Raw genomic sequence first — 18,235 nt, 5'->3', positions numbered from 1 at the left:
AGCACTACAAGAGAGGGGATCCGCCCTTCAGGAACAGGAAACCTACAGATACAAAAAGGGCGGCACCTCTCCCATGCATCAGTTGGTTTCCTGTTCCTAAAGGGACTGGATCCTACAGAAGATTTTTAGAAATCCCAGGCCGACCGGCCGATTCAGGTAGTGAGGGGGTCTCCTACCTCGGCCGGTGCAGGGTACCTGAAGGGGTCATGGTGGTCCTGGCAGGGCTGCATGGCGGTGACCTGATCAGCAAGGAGCGGTTGCCAGGGGTGTCCTGTCTCTGGAGCCGGCGCGCGGTAAGTATCTCTGGTCCCTCTCCCTCGAGTGCTGTGCGGGCTCTGTTGGGGCGGCGGCATCAAGGTGGTGCCACCCTGAGTGTAGCTGGCTGGCCTCGGTGTCCCACGCTGTTCGCAGCGCTGACAGGAAGCGCTGTGGATCGAGGGTGACGTCGGAAGGTGGAGCCGGCGAGGACTTCCGGGTCGCAGGGTTTCTGCGCATGCGCTGGAGCTCTAAGATGGCGGCGCCCACCGGAGATCGCACGCCGCTCACCCTCAGGCCCTGGGGCGATCCCCTGCAGCTGCGGGGGAGTTGGTAACCAAATGAGCACTGAGCAGGTATGCTGACCGAAGGAGGGACTATATGAGAGCTCCAGGTGCGTGTTCCTTGCTTCTGGTCTCCAAATTTCTGAGGATGGAGTCTGATCAGGATCAGCAGCCCTTGCTGCTGGACGAAGTATCCCAGAAGCCTAAGGATAAAGAACACGAGAAAAGGAGCGATGGATCTGGCCGCAAAAGCTCCTCCAGACAGGGGTCTGGAGCATCGGCCAGGAAAGATCCCCCTCGTACTTCGGTATCTCTCTGGGTGTGGGCAACCACTGGTAAGTGATCTTCGAGAAAGTTCACTAAGTGACTGGTCTCCCCTCGTATGTTTTTTGTCACAGGGAAGGAAAAGCGTCAGTAAGGTGAAGCATAGGGAATGTGCCATCTGCGGGGCTCCCTTGCCTGACTCATGCCCTAAAAAACTACGCGACCCCTGTATCCAGCAGACGGTGAGGTCTTTGAAAGGGGGAGGGGATATGGCATTAGATCTTATAAACTTGCCCCCCCAGGTAACGGAAGAACCCTATTCTATTGCGGCCAGTCTGAAGGAAATGGTTAGAATGGAAGTTAAACAGTCCATTAGGAACCTTTCACAAGCAGGAGGCTCTAATCAAAAACTCAGTGGACATCCGATTCATCTGTGGATAAGGACAAGAGCAAAATCTCAGACGATTCAGTGGCAAATCTCCTCCTCTTCGGAAGAAGACGCTGCTCGTTTTTGCTTACCCCTAGAGAGGATAGATAAATTAATAAACGCAGTCAGAGGCACAATGGGTATAACAGAACCCAAGCCTCAACTATCTAAAGAACAAATGATGTTCAGTGGACTAGAGCAAAAGAGGCGTAGAGTTTTCCCTCTGAATGAAAAAATACAGGAACTTATTAACAAGGAGTGGAAAAAACCTGAGAAAAAAGGTTCCTTACCGCCAGCACAGAAGCGTAGGTATCCCTTTGATGACCCAGCAGTCAACAATTGGGAAAAAGCCCCTAAATTGGATGCGGCAATTGCCAAGGTGGCAAAGCGATCCTCTCTCCCGTTTGAGGATATGGGAACTCTTAGAGACCCCCTGGATAGAAAGGTGGACACCTTCCTAAAAGGTACTTGGGAAATGGCGGCCTGCGCCTTAAGACCTGCGGTGGTGTCAACCTGTACAGCAAGGTCGATGATGGTTTGGCTGGACCAATTAGAGACTCTGTTAAAACAGGGGGCCTCTAGAGACTCTATACTCGCAGCATTACCAGTAATTCAGGAGGGGGCTGCCTTCTTGTCAGATGCTTCCATTGATTCCGTTAAGTTGGCAGCTAGAGCAGCAGGACTCTCCAATGCTGCTAGAATAGCCCTATGGTTAAAATGCTGGCCGGGGGATATGCAAGCGAAAGCAAAGCTCTGTGCTATCCCTTGTAAAGGAGAGTATTTATTTGGACCCACCTTAGATGAACTCCTGGAGAAAGCGGGAGATGACAAGAAGAAATTTCCCAATTTATTTGGTTCACATCGTCGTCCCTTCAACAAAAGGAGGTTCAATCGGGGAAGGAAGCGCACCTTCTCACCCATTAGAGATCGATCCAGATGGGATGATAAGCGAAAACGAGGTACAGGATTCATGTTTCGCCGTACCTCGACAGAAAGAAAAAAACAGGAACAATGACTAGCAATCCCGGTGGGGGGGAGATTGTTACATTTCTCTGCAGAATGGTCGAGAATCACAAACAGTGTTTGGATACAAGACACTATATCCCAAGGACTCAAACTCGAATTTATTCATACTCCATGGGATAAATTTAAGTTAACCCCCTTGCGCTCATCTCCCACTGAACAATCTGCTTTAGAAGAGGAAGTGATGACTCTTTGTTCTAAAAATGTCCTGATAGAAGTTCTGCATTGTCAGAGAGGAAAAGGTTTTTATTCTCCCCTATTCCTGATTCAGAAACCTGACAAGACTTATAGGACTATTATAAATCTTAAAGGTCTCAATAAATTTTTGGTCAAACATACTTTCAAAATGGAATCCATCAATTCAACAATAAAAATGCTCTTTAACAACTGTTTCATGGTAGTAGTAGATTTAAAAGATGCCTACTATCATGTACCCATTCATGCGGATTTCCAACAATACCTGAGGGTAGCGGTGTTAATGGGGGGAACAATTCGACATTTTCAGTTCAGGGCACTTCCTTTTGGGATAACTTCTGCCCCTAGAGTATTCACAAAAATTATCGCTGAAGTCATGGCACATTTAAGAGAATCAAACATCCTTATAATCCCCTACTTAGATGATTTCCTCATTGTAGGAAATTCGATAGATCACTGCCTGTCACAATGGGAGATTACTAAAACTAAATTAGAACACCTAGGTTGGGTCATAAACTACGAAAAATCTAAGATGCAGCCCCTAAATATTCAAAAATTCCTGGGGTTAATATTAAATTCAAAAACGCAACAGTGCCTTCTCTCTATAGAGAAATTGGAACAGATTCAGAATCAAGTGTTGAAAGCAATTAATACACCCTCCATGACGCTTCGACAAACGATGTCCCTACTAGGGTCCCTCACATCATGCATTCCAGCAGTTAAATGGGCTCAGTTTCATGCCAGATCCCTACAAAAAGAAGTCTTCTTCCATGACAGAGCTTTAGGAGGCACTTTAAATGAAAAATTAACGTTGGGGTCAATAACATTGGAATCCCTTAAGTGATGGCTAGATAAACGAAATTTATCAGCGGGGGTTCCCTGGATAGTAGATATTACCCGGGTGATAACCACAGATGCCAGCTCTTCGGGTTGGGGAGCCTATATGGGGGACATAGTGGTCCAGGGACAATGGGAACCCTTCACAACATCATCCAATCAAAGGGAGTTGTTGGCGGTTGAATTGGCTGTTAAAAAATTCTTCATATATCTGCAGGGCCAGCACGTCAGAATCCTATCGGACAACAGAGTTGCAGTCGCTTATATAAACCGGCAAGGGGGAACACGTTCCGAGACATTAATGCAGATCACGGATCGCTTGTTCCGGATGGCAGAGTCAAATTTTCAATCTTTGACGGCTCTTCACATCAAAGGGAAAGAGAATGTGACAGCAGATTTCCTCAGCCAAAATATATTAAAGCAAGGAGAATGGTCTCTTAACAAGGATATTTTCAATCATATCGTCCACAGATGGGGTCAGCCAGTGGTGGATCTGTTCGCCACCAGAAGCAACAAAAAAGTAAAAAATTTTTGCTCTCTAAATCCCAGGGAGAATCCCCTGGCAGTGGACGCATTCCTAATAAAATGGGATTTCCCGCTTGCCTATGCTTTCCCACCGTTGAACCTGTTACCTCTAGTTGTGAGGGAAATCAGGGAAGATCGAGCAAAAGTCATCCTTATCACCCCCTTTTGGCCCAGAAGAACCTGGTTTGCCTGGCTCAGGACAATGTCAGTATCGGTTCCCTGGGTACTACCAGAGATCCCGAACTTACTTTCTCAAGGACCGATCTCACATCCACAAGTGGCAGCGCTCCATTTAACGGCTTGGAGTTTGAGCGGTCACTGTTAGTAGATAGAGGCTTCTCTCCAAACTTGGTAGAAACACTCCTAAAGAGTAGAAAGCAACTATCTATGAGAATCTACTCTAGGACCTGGAGGAAGTTCTTAACCTGTTCAAAATTTAATATCCAAGAAGGGGTACCGATACATCAGATTTTAGAGTTTCTGCAGAAGGGGTTTGAATTAAAACTCTCTACTAGTACCCTAAGGGTACTGTCTCACAGTGGCACTTTGGTCGCTACGACGGCACGATCCGTGACGTTCCAGCGATATCCATACGATATCGCTGTGTCTGACACGCTACTGCGATCAGGGACCCCACTGAGAATCGAACGTCGTAGCAGATCATTTGAAACTTTCTTTCGTCGTCAAGTGTCCCACTGTGGCGGCATGATCGCATCGTGTAACAAAGGTTGTATATGATGTGCGCACAGTAACCAACGGCTTCTACATCGCAAATACGTCATGAAATTATCGCTCCAGCGTCGTGCATTGCAAAGTGTGACCACTGTCTACGACGCTGGAGCAATATTGGAGCGACGCTGGAGCGTCACGGATCATGCCGTCGTAGCGACCAAAGTGCCACTGTGAGACGGTACCCTAATAAGAGTGCAGGTCTCAGCCCTGGGTGCCCTGTTTTCCTGTAATATAGCTAACAACTATTGGATAGCGAGAATTTATTAAAGCAGTTAGTAGAACTAGACCAGTACATAAAGAAATTTAGTTCTGTCATCTCTAACAAAAAACCCCTTTGAACCTCTACAAGATGCCTCAATCAAAATGTTGACCCTTAAGACAGCCTTTCTGGTTGCCATAACCTCAGCTCGCAGGATAGGGGATATCCAGGCGCTTTCTAGACTTCCCCCATACATGGAATTCTTATCAGACAGAGTAGTCCTTAGGCCAGGCCCAGCATATCTACCGAAGGTAGCGACACGATTTCATAGATGACAGGAGATAGTCTTACCATCCTTTATTCCTAATCCTTCTAATCCTAAAGAGCAAGAGCTTCATACGTTAGATGTTAGGAGATCTCTTCTACAATATATCTCAGTCACCAATAATTGGAAGAAAGATAATGCACTCCTTCTTTCCTTCCAAGGTCCGAGGAGAGGGTGTAGGGTATCAAAATATACACTAGCTAAATGGATTAGGGAAGCTATCTCTCTGGCTTACACAGCAGGTGGGGGGCCGGCTCCGCAGAATCTGAAGGCACATTCCACCAGGGCCATGGCGTCATCTTGGGCAAAAAGATCTGGAGTGTCAGTGGAACAAATATGTAAGGCGGCCACATGGTCATCCCCTTCCACCTTTTTTAAGCACTATCGGTTGGATTTGGGGTCTTCCTCTGATCTCACCTTCGGGTTAAGAGTGCTACAAGCTATAGTCCCTCCCTAAGGTAGCTTACATCTCTGTAAATCTCTCGTAGTGTTGTCATGGGAGTCCAAATAAAGCATTAAGCTACTTGCTGGTAGCGGCATTTTTCGGAGGCCCATGACAGCACCCTTAGTTCCCTCCCTATTCACGTGGGTGTTGCACTTCCTAAAATGTATATATGTATATAATGAGATATATAGATCTCACGTGTGGTATCTAGTTACAATGTAATGGGATATTTTTTGTATTTAAACTGTATATACACTGTGTTCCAAATTATTATGCACAAAGAGTTTAGGAGTGATAAGGTTAGAATTTTTTTGTTAGTCATTTAAACTTATTGATGGTGATGTGTGTCAGGGCTCTTTATATCACTGAAAGCAATTGCAGATACCTGTGCAAATTAGTTTGGCAGGTGTGTCCAAATAAAGGCAAGACTACTTAAGAAGGCTGTTCCACATTATTAAGCAGCCTACATTTTTTGCCAACATGGGAAAGAAAAAGGATGTGTCGGCTGCTGAGAAGCAACAAATTGTGGAGTATTTAGGTCAAGGCATGACTACAATCAACACTTCATCGTGATCATCGCACAATCAAGAAGTATGTAGCTGATTCCCAGCACACACACGTGTGCGTGCTGATAAGGAAAAATTGAGGACTCTTTCCAACAGGCAATTGCGTAAGGTTAAAGGAGCAGCTGCAAATATTGCCTTGCGCAGGCGTGTACTCCGGAGGACAGAGAATGAACTTCAATCCAATATTATGGCCAGCATGCAGCCAGCGGGTAAGGAAAGGGTGAATTAAATACCCGAAAACCCCGCCCATATGATCCAAAACTGGTCCCGCCAAATTCAGGTGACAGGTTCCCTTTAATGCTTTTTAGAAGTAATTAAATTTGAAGTGATTTTGAGGGGTCTATATGACAGAAAATACACAGAAGTGACACCATTCTAAAAACTACACCCCTCAAGGTACTCAAAACCACATTCAAGAAATTTATTAACTATTCAGGTGCTTCACAGGAATTTTCAGAATATGGAAAATAAAAACATTTAACTTTTTTTCACAAAAATTTTATTTAAACCCACATTTTTTTATTTTCACAATTGCATCAGAAGAAAATGGATTCCAAAATTGTACAATTTCACCTGATTACGCCGATACCCCATATGTGGTAAAAAAGTACTGTTTGGGCACACGGCAAGGCTCCGAAAGGAATTAATGTTGTTTTGGAACACAGATTTTAATGGTATAGTCTGCAGGTTTCATGTCGCGTTTGAAAAGGCCCTGATGTGCCTAAACTGTGGAAACCCCATTTTGGAAACTAAATTCCCTCAAGGAATGTATCTAGATGCGTGATGAGCACCTTGAACACCCTGGTGCTTCACAGTTTATAACGTAGAGCCGTGAAAATAAAAAAATTTTCACGCAAAAATGTTATTTTGGCCCCAAATGTTTTACTTTTACAAGGGTAATAGGACCCAAAATTTGTTGTGCAATTTCTCCTGAGTACGTCAATACCCCATATGGGGTAGAAAGCTACTTGTGAGGCACAGTCCCTGAGGTGCCAGAGCAGTAGAACCCCTCATTAAGAGACACCATTTTACAAACTACACCTCCCAATGAATTCATCTAGGGGTGCAGTGATCATATTGACACCACATAATTTTATGCCATTGGGCAGTGAAGAAAAAAATAATTAAATTTCTACCACCAAAAATTTTATTTATTTTGTTTTAGTCCCAGATTTTAAATTTCACACTGGGAAATGGGTAAAAATTGCACCAAAATTTGTCCCACAATTTCTACTGAATGTGAAAATATTCCTTATGTGGTTATTCAGTACTGTGTAGCCAAACAGCGAGATTCGAGAGGGACAGAGTGCTATTTGCCTCCAATTTTTCTAGAATAGTTTGTGGACTTCATATACAGAGCCCCTAAGTGCTAGAAAAGCAGAATCCTCCCTCCAATGGCCTCATTACAGAAATTATACCTTTTTGGGAAGTTATCTACAGTTGTAGTGATGATTTTGACTCCATGGCTATTTTCCAGAAAGAAGCAGAAGTGGATGTTGCTGAGTGAAAATTGCAAACTGACATTGTAGTGACCAGTACGTTGTAGTGACCAGTACGTTGTAGTGACATTATGTGCATCTCATGCTTTTGGAGGCACACACCAGTAGATTATCATGGCTACAGAAACGCCAAATGTGTGGATGCTAAATGTGGTTTATGTCTCAGAAGGGAGGGCGCCTTTGGATTTGGGAGCGCAAAATTTGCTGAATTCCTTTTAGAGGGACAAGGATCCATTTCGCTTTTCCAGAGCCTTTATGCTACCAGCAGCATGGAAGCCCCCTATATTTCTGTTAACAGATGACAGATCTGAGTGGAGACTTTTTTTGTGGATTGAGTTGAAGCTTTTATTGAGAACATTTTGCATAACATTTGGGATCACGTTTGGGATCCCAAAATGAACAAAAACCAGCAATTGAGGAATTATTTTTTTTTTTATGTCGTTCTGCAGGTGGTAAAATTGATAAAGCTGCTTTATTCTTTGGGTCAGTACGATTACAGCGATGCCATATTTATATAGTTTTTTATATTTTGGCACTTTTGTACAATAAAAACTATATTATAGAAAAAAATATTTTTGCATCGTTTTATTCTGAGAGCTATAACTTTTTTATATTATATATTGTTTATTTGTTTTACATTAATTTTTTTGATCATTGTATTCCACTTTTTGTTCTGCAGTATGATGATAAAGCATCATTTTTTGCCTCAGTTATTTTTTGTTTTTTTTGCGGCGTTCCCTAAAGGGGTTAACTAGTGGAACCGTTTTATAGGTCAAGTTATTCCGGATGTGGCGATTCCAAATACCGTAAGTGTACTTTTTTGTTTATTTTTTAAATTTTTCATATTTATGGGTACAGTATATTTTATTTTTTAAAATTATTTTGTGATTATTTTTTTTTTTTTACAATTTTTTTTACTTTTCTTACCTTTTAACTTTGTCCCACTATAGGACAAGAGCTTTGCTATGCTTTACAAACTATCAGTGCTGCACTGACAGACAAACTTTCTACACCATACTCTAAGCATGATGTAGCAAGTTTACTAGCTCAGGTAACCCGGATGTCATCATGACGACATCGGGTCACCATGGCAACAATCGGCCCCTCGCGATGACGTCATGGGGGTGCCAATCGGAAAGCAGAAGGGGTTCCTTTCTTCTGCATGCCTGCGAAATACTGAAATCAGAGTAAGCTGACATCCGGTGACGAACGCATGCGCTCAGCCTATGTGCACACAAAATCGCCATGACATATCCATACGTCCAAGGTTGGTAAGTACCAGCCGACCTGGACGTATGGATACGTCCAAAGTCATAAAGGGGTTAATATCCACACTTTTTTTTCACTGACACATTCTAGGAGCAAATATTTTTCCTATATTATTTTTCAACGTAGCTTTATGAGGGCTTTTTTTTCGGGATGAGTTGTATTTGTCATCATTTTAGCACCATTTTGAGTTACATACAACCTATTGCCTAACTTTCATTAGCTCATTATGGGATAGCTTTTGTTAACTCTTTATGGGAAGAAACGAAAAAATACTGCAATTATTTTATTGTTTTTTGACATTTAAAATGTTATGCTTTTCAGTTGCTATACAAATGTGTTCTTAACTTTATTCTGTGGGTCAGAACAATGATTTCATTCATACTAAATGTAGTCTTGTCAATTTATTTATTTTGTACAATCAATGCTCTATTTGAAAATAAATAATTTTTTTTTTATGTCACCATATCTTGATGCTCATAATGTTAAATTTTTTCATCAATGTAGTGTGACATGTATTTTTATGTGATGTTATGTAGTATTCACAGGTACCATTTTTGGGTACATGTGACTTTTTGATCACATTTTATTTCATTTTTATTTAGCGGAGGAACACAGACTGTCATTCTGACAATGTTTTTTCCTCCTTCGCCTCATTGGGGGACAAAGACCGTGGGTGTATGCTGCTGCCACTAGGAGGCTGACACTAAGTGATACAAAGAAAGTGAGCTCCTCCCCTGCAGTATACACCCTCCTGCTGGCTCTCAGCTAACCAGTTCTTGCTTAGTGTCCGTAGGAGGCACACAGACGGGTCTAATTCAGACCCCAACATTTTTATTTTATTTTTTACTTTTCTGTAAATTTTTATTTTTTAATTAACAGAGTGAAGGGGGCGACGGATCCTTTCAAGGTTCAGTTCTCCCCCGAACCATCAACAGGCGAGCACGGTGAGTATACCTCCCCGTACCCTTTCCTGCGACGTGGGAAGCCATGCCTGAGCTCACTTCAGGGGCAACGGTTCCTTTCACGGTCCCGATCTCCCCACACCAGCAGCAGGCGACCACATGGAGTGTCGCCTCCATGTATCCTCTCCTGGATCCAGGCCTATTGCCGGACAACTGGCCCTGTCCACCCGGGGACTGAACTCCGTGGATGTACAGAGGCCCCGCTCTATGGCGTCCGAGCAGCCCCCACTGTCCCACCACTGTGAAAGTGGATGGCACAAGGAGGCGGACGGTTCCTCTCCACCTCCCTAACAAACGGAGGATGGATTGAGATTTATCCCTGCACCATCCACGTTGCACAGAACAGCGCTGAAACCCACATCTGCGGCGGCTCCATGCCGGGACGCACACCGATGGTGAGTGGATCCATCTTCAGAGGGATATCCACATGCTGACAGGCAGCCTCAGCCATTTCCCTGTGGCCCATCTCTCTGAGGTAACGCTCCGGCCGGTTGCAAAAATTTAGCCCCTGGCTTTGGCCGATGTGTAGGCCGCATCCCAGAAGTCTCGCCTGGAACGCTCCGCTGGTGTCGCCCGATGGCTACAGAAATTTAGGCCCCGGCTTGGGCCTATTCGACATCGTGTCCGTGGCTCCGCCCCCTGAATTGGCGCTTCTCACTCTCTGCGAGATTTTATCAACTCTGCAACTCCCGGTGGCCATCTTGGTCCACCCGGCCGGTTCACACTGGAGCGACGGTTTTTTGCATTAAAGGGGCACATCGACTCTAAATCAGTACCCGTGTAAGGTAGTACCTGACCAGTATTCCCTGGTCTTAAAGGCACATGACCAGTACTCCCTGGTCTTAAAGGCACACGACCAGTATTCCCTGGTGTTAAAGGCACACGACCAGTATTTCCTGGTCTTAAAGGCACATAACCAGTATTCCCTGGTCTTAAAGGCATATGACCAGTATTCCCTGGTCTTAAAGGCGTATGACCAGTATTCCCTGGTTTTAAAGGCGCATGACCAGTATTCCCTGGTCTTAAGGGCGCATGATCAATCCGAGGAGCCCTCCGTCGCTGACCCTAGCTTATCCTCTAGTTCCCCTCAGTGGACTTCGTCACTGACTGCAATCCATGGTTCTCTGACCAAGAGATTGAATCCCTCTGTGTACCCTCTGTGGCTCGGAGTGCTCGCAGGACCGATATACATGGTCCCTATCCTACATGGGAGCTGTCGGCTAGCAGGGGCCGCAAGTATTCTAGAAACGTACAGGCGTCTAGAAACATACAGGCATCTAGAAAACGGAAGTTTTCGTTTCCTGCTCCCTCACCAATGATTTGATGACAACAAGGCTCTGAATATGGATTTGATATTGCCTGAACTTGCCAGAGCTTCAGAGAAGAGTAACCAATCTCGGTACATTGACAAAGACTCTGGTTCTGCTCTAGACTAGGCCGTGTCCCTCATAAGGAGACTAAACTCCCTCGCAGAGCATTTGCCATTTAGTTCGGATAAGCGATTCAATGGACAGAAGCCTCTACGTGGGATGCCATGCCTGGCCTGATTTTTAAGGGCGACAGGTCCTTTAAAGGGCACCATTCTCCCCACACCATCAACAGACGAGCACACGGAGTGTCGCCTCCATGTTTCCTCTTCTGCATCCAGGCCTAACGCCAGACAACCTGTCCTGTCCACCCGGAGACCTGAACGCTGTGGATGTACAGAGGCACCCTTTTTGGTGTACGAGCACCCCTCTGCATCACCACTATTTAGCGGATGATGCAAGAAGGCGGACAATTCCTCTCCACTTCCCTGTTAAGAGGTTGATGGATCGATGGTTCCTAATTTTTATCTGCACTGTCAAAAGAGAGTGGCGATGGCAAGAGACTATGACCTGCTGGATGCAGCCGCACATTCTGCCACGGGGCAGATTAACCGGGTAGAATCTCCTGTGGTACACCTACCAGTATCCCTACCCGATGGGTCATCAATTAAAAATACCACGGACTGTCAGATAGCAAATCTGGTTCATTCCATCTTGTGGCTTCGGGTTCAGCGCTCTATCCTCCCTAGCCGCCGCATGGATTGCTAGAGCAATGGTCTCCTGGCTGGAGACCTTAACTACCTTGATTCACACCAGTAACAACTGGCCAATCAAATCTTTTGAGCGGGAGACTGACAAAGGATTGTATAAGGATTGTCCAGCACAGTCTAGATCTAAGGGATCTTGGTTCCAAAAAGGGGAACGAAAAGTAAGACCGACCCTGGACCCCAAACTTCTAACAACCTTTGACATGGTCCTCCTTCTTCGGATAGAGTTCCTCCGCTCAGCCATTACTTCAACAGAAAAAGGTGCAGTTTCCGGCATTCATCGACATTCGGGATGCTTACCCTGTTTAAAAATTCCTTCTCCTTTCAATTCGTAAACAGCGTTTTCAAGTCACAACCTTGTCCTTCGGCCTTGCTTCCGCACCCAGTGTTCACATGGGTCATGGCCGATGTCATGTTTCTCTTGCACCCTAGAGGCGTGCTCATACTGCCCTGTTTGGTCGACTGTCTAGCCGCCCTTCCGGGACTATGCTGAGTCGTCTATATCACTTGCAATACCCTCTCACCAGGGCTGGCAGCTACGCTTAGACAAGTTCTCCTCATTTCCAGCCCAGCATATATCCTTTTTGAGGATGATCCTGCACACTTCTAGAAGGATGGTAATTCTCCCTCGAGACAAGGTCGTGGCCCTTCAACAGGGAGCTCGCGCAAGGAGAGTTCTGAGGACTTGATTACGCACCTCCTCATTTCATTCGATTTGCTAGGAGATTTCTGAGGAAAAATGGTCACGACAATGGAAGCGGTTTCCTTCACTCTGCTCGTTTTCAGCAAGTCAAACAGACTTTCAGACGATAGTCTCTGAGCTCCTTCTTCATCCAGGGCCTTTCTCCCGGTTCAATGGTTATTAGTAACTACCAATGCCAGTCTTCTTCTCCCTATCATTGCTCTGGAGATCCGAACGGTAGTTCTACAGCAGGTCCACTGCCTTCTGACGGGTCAACCTATCCGAATTCAATTGGATCATGCCACGGCGTAGCCATACGTCAATCATCTAGCAGGTACCCACGGTCAGGCGCCATGATCGAGGTACCTCACATTCTCTGATGGGCCGAGATCTATCATTCGGTGATCTCGGCAGTATATATCCCAGGAGTAGAACTCTGGACGGCAAACAAATTCAGCCATCAGGGTTCCACCTCAAGTCAGTGGGAATTTCATCCTGAAGTCTTCCATCAGATCTGCCTTCACTGGAGCTCTCCAGTTGTAGGTTGGATGACGTCCAGACTGAATGCCAATGTACTCGAGTTCGTGGTTAGGCCTCGAGATCCAAGAGCCATCGCACTCCATGCTCTGGTTCTGCCGTGGTACCAGTTTCCATAACCCCCTTCCACTACTTCCAAAAGCCTTTCAGAAGCAGAAAGGGGCCCCGGTGATCCTCCGAGATCCGCACTGACCACGTCAGTTTTTTGTTTGCGGAGCTAGTATCTTCCCGCCTTATCGCAGCAAAACTGCAAGTAGGGACTTTCTCACAGGGAGTTTTCACACGTAGTTCTTCCCTATCGCATATCGTTAGATCATTGGGACCTTAATGGTCCTAGGAGCCTTACAGTAGATTCCTTTTTCATCCGGGCAGACTTTACTATCAGGAAAAGTCGCCCTTTTTTCTCTGCGATATCCTCACTCTGATGAGTCTTTGGAGCTGGCTGCTCTGCTCTTTCTGACTTTTTTTCCCTTATTTCCTTCAAGGCAAGTTATCCTCAGGCCATCTTCATCCCTTGTTACCAAGGTGGTACAGTATTACCACTGTTATGAGGGCATAGTTCTTCCCTCATCTCTTTTGGCACCAGTCCACAAAATGGAATGAGTTCCCCATATTCTGGACGAAGTGAGTGCTCTGAGTAGGTACGTCTCGAGGACGGCGTCCTTCCGACGGTTGGACGCTTTATTTGGGCTTCCTGACGGTAAAGGAAGGCTTCCTGACATTTTCAGGAAGGGTTTAGCCGTTTCATCGGCCATGATAACATGGTGAATTCCTTTCGCCATCCAGGAGTCCTTCCGTACTAGATGTCAGCCTATCTCCCTGTCTATCGAAGGTTCTACGCACCAGGCGTCGGCAAGGCACGCCTGCAAGCTTGCGGATTTGTCCAGTCCGCACGCATTCTTGAAGCACTATAATTCCCACACTTCCACAGATGTGAGTCTGGGCAGGCGGACTCTGCAGGCCGCAGTGGCGCACTTGTAAGTAGTGGTTACACAGGGCCTGATCTGATGTTGTCCCCACCCAGGGACTTCTTTGGGACGTCCCACGGTCTGTGACCCCAATGAGGCAAAGGAGAAATAGGGATTTTTGTGTACTCATTGTAAAATCCTTTTCTCTGAGCCATTCATTGGGGACACAGCTCCCACCCTGTTATTAGCTTATGCTTGTTTTTATAATCTGACATGCTATACTCATATATAATATGACATGCTATACGCTCATATGTTGTTATTGATCTCCTACTGCTTTTGCACTGAACTGGTTCGCTGAGAGCCAGCAGGAGGGTGTATACTGCAGGGGAGGAGCTAACTTTCTTTGTATCACTTAGTGTCAGCCTCCTAGTGGCAGCAGCATACACCCCACGGTCTGTGTCCCCCAATGAATGGCTCGGAGAAAAGGATTTTACGGTGACTACACAAAAATCCCTATTTTTTGCATTCCCTATGTGTGATAATTACTCAGTTTTAGGCTGGAATCTAGGCAGTTTTAGGCTGTTTGTACTTTGGCCGAGATGCGCAGAAATGTTTATGAACAGTGATACATATGACATCCGTATTCAATGCGAGGATGCAATTTTTTCTCCAAAAAGCATCCATGTGTCATCGGTATGGCATCCTTATGGTGAGATTTTCTCTCCGGCTTTCAAAATGGACATATAGTGGATTCATGGGCTCAAATATTCATGAATATACGTATATATATATATATATATATATATATATATATATATATATATATATATATATATATATATACTGTATGTCAGTGAGACACATATATATATTTATATTTCATACAGAGCTAGATAGCAGAAGAGCCTGTGATTAGTTTGTCGGCTTTTGCTAAATCATTGCAGAACCCGACAGGATAAGAGACATGGTTTACATACAGTATACCATTGCATATCTGTTATCTATCTATAATCGTCTAAGGGTCACTTCCGTCTGTTTGTCACGGAAAGCCCGCGTCGCTGATTGGTCACGGCCGGCCAGCCGCGACCAATCAGCGACGGGCACAGTCCGGCTGCGAATTCGCCCTTCCGTTCTCCCCTCCAGTCAGTTCCCCCTCCCTACTCCCCTCCGGTCAGTGCCCCCATAGCCGTTTAGCAGTCCGTTAAACGGACTGCGTTACACCGTGGCATAACGCGGTGTAACGCAGTATGTTAGAGCTGCTATTAACCCTGTGTGACCAATGCCTATGCAGCATCAATAGTAAAAAGATCTAATATTAAAAATAATTAAAAAAATAAAAATCATTATATTCTCACCTTCCGGCGCCTTTCCCGCTCCTCGCGACACTCCGGTCCCAAGAATGCATTGCGAAAATGACCAGAGATTACGCAGCGGTCTCTTGAAATGATGACGTAGCAGTCTCGCGAGACCGCTACATCATCACGTGTTATTGCCGCAATGCATTCTTGGGACCAGAGCGTCGCGAGGAGCATCGCTTAAGGCCTGGGCTGGATCCGGGGCCGCCGGAAGGTGAGTATTTTTTATTTTAATTATTTTTTTTCACAGGGATATGGTGCCCACATTGCTATATACTACGAGGGCTGTGTTAGTTACTACGTTGGCTGTATTATATACTGCATGGACTGTGTTATATACTACATGGCTGGGCAATATACTACGTGGGCTGTGTTATATACTACGTGGGCTGTGTTATATACTACGTGGGCTGTGTTACATACTACATGGGCTGTGTTATATACTATGTGGCTGTGCAATATACTACGTGGCTGGGCAATATACTACGTGGCTGTGCTATGTACTACGTGGCTGTGCTATGTACTGCCTGGCTGTGTTATATACTACGTGGGCTGTGTTATATACTGCATGGCCTGTGTTATATACTACTTCACTGTGCCATATACTATGTGGGCTGTGTTATATACTACGTGGCTGTGCAATATACTACGTGGCTGTGCAATATACTATGGGGCTGGGCAATATACTACGTGGCTGGGCAATATACTACGTGGCTGTGCTATATACTACGTGGCTGTGTTATGTACTACGTGGCTGTGCAATATACTACGTGGGCTGTGTTATATACTACGTGGGCTGTGTTATATACTGCATGGGCTGTGCTATATACTACTATGCATATTCTAGAATACCCGATGCGTTAGAATCGGGCCACCATCTAGTATTTTTATATATCCCTCCCTAATAATGTTAGTACTATGTGTTTGTAAAATTTTGGAGCTGTAGGTGTTAAATTAAAGTATTAATTCATGGAAAAACTGGTGTGGGCTCCCGTGCAATTTTCGGCGTCAGAGAGGGAAAGCCAGTGACTGAGGGCAGATATTAATAGCCTAGAGAGGGACCATGGTTATTGCCCCTCCTGGCTAAAACATTTGCCCCAGCCACCCCAGAAAAGATGTGAAGAGAGAGGCTAAGTGCTGGAATAGGTGCATCTTATAGATGCGCCTTTTCTGGGTTGACTGGGGGAAGATGTTTTTAGCCGGGGGGGCCAATAACCATGACATTACCTTAATGAGCAGTGCACAGAAAGAGCAACTGGAAGCCAGCACCAACGAGATGCTGCAAGGGCACGCTGGAGGGTGAGTAGGATGGGTTTTTTTATGTGTAATAGAAAGAATGCATACAAGGATGAAAGAAGGGGAGCCACGCATACCAGGACAGGACGGGGGAGCCACGCATACCAGGACAGGACAGGGGAGCCACGCATACCAGGACAGCGTCAGAGGGAGCCACGCATTCCAGGACAGGGATGAGGGGACAATGCATACCCAGCTTATACTCGAGTCAATAAGGTTACCCAGTTTTCTGTGGCAAAATTAGGTGCCTAGGCTTATAATCGAGTCGGCTTATATATATAATTACCAAAAGTGCTAGTGCCAAGACTACCAAACATCACATTATCTTTCTGCCAACATCTTAGTAAATTATGGCATATCCTTAATAGCCTAGGATATGCTGTCACTGAATGATTGTTGGAGGTTTGACATTTGGAACCCCATTCAATCAGGAGAATGGGGGACTTTACCCTGCACAACAGCGCAGAAAACTGCAACCAGCCCCATTCACTTGATTGGGGCCACGCTGCAGCAGGTGACGTTGAACACCGCTGAGCATAGTAAAAACTGTGAAAAGGTGTGCGTCTGGGTTCCAACCCTTGCGCCTGTGCTTTGTGGTCGGCAATACTGTTGTTGTTTATGCCAGTCACTGACAGACCAGCTAGGGTTTATCTCTGCTAACTATGCTTTTCACCTTGCACCCGTCTTCTGTTTCTTGTTTAGGAAGTAGGTGGCATACTAGTACCTACCTTATCTTTTCATTTTCTTTTTTGTGATTTGTTTTAACTCACTCTGGCATCTCTTTTTATCTCAACACTCCTTCCCTTCTGTAGGTAAATTGCACTCTGCTTTTCTCTCCAGTTCCTTAGGAGGAACATGAAGCACTTAACAGTTTTTCAGGCAGCATAGGTCCGAGCTGCCAACCTTTAGTATGTTGTTAGGGCTATTCCTGCCCACGTAGGAATCACTTTTGACTGGGGGATTCAGAATCTCTAGTCTGAAGAGGAAACGGATGGGTCAGCTGCAGTTATTTTAGTGTTTTTCCTATTTTCCTGTGTAAGTTGTTACACAATTATACCAAAGGGAAGAAACACAAAAGTAGTGTTTCAATCCATTCATTCGCCTGATCAGTACTGATCCCAAAGGTTGTACAACCATGGATCAATAAGATTCCAGTGAATCTGCCTCCAGAGCTTATTTTAAATGTAAGGAGTGGTTACCATTGTGAAATATGTAATGACTGACAGTCTATTCTCCTGATCTACTTGTCTCACACTGTTAACGGCCTCTTTTATTTAAAACAAATTCGAAAGACAGTATGGTCTACACCATGTAGATCTCATCAGCTCATTAACATATTGAGAGAAACATGGATTTCTTTTAAATAAGACATCGGATTGCAAATATCAAGGTATCATTTTATTCATCTCTTTATGACCTGCTGCCCTTATAGATGGCGTAGGAGGGTTGATTCTACAGACAGATGCGCTTTAATTAGTGGGAAACAGTCAACTATATTATATCTGTTTTCAAATTATATAGGAGTTGTCTCATGAAAACAAGTTCTTTCTGAAAGACTCTTCTGAAATCTTCA

The 18,235-nt window shown here is 45.0% G+C and overlaps 1 protein-coding gene across 4 annotated transcripts in view; it reads left to right on the top strand.

Moving 5' to 3' along the window:
- The window catches only part of NALCN (sodium leak channel, non-selective), a 930,735-nt gene that overhangs the window by 742,185 nt on the left and 170,315 nt on the right, over window positions 1-18,235 (top strand). The window lies entirely within an intron of this gene.

Source organism: Ranitomeya variabilis, chromosome 3 (genome assembly GCF_051348905.1).
Source record: "Ranitomeya variabilis isolate aRanVar5 chromosome 3, aRanVar5.hap1, whole genome shotgun sequence".
Taxonomy (NCBI): domain Eukaryota; kingdom Metazoa; phylum Chordata; class Amphibia; order Anura; family Dendrobatidae; genus Ranitomeya; species Ranitomeya variabilis.
The sequence above is the reverse complement of the archived record's forward strand: the minus strand, read 5'-3'. Positions and strand labels throughout refer to the sequence as shown.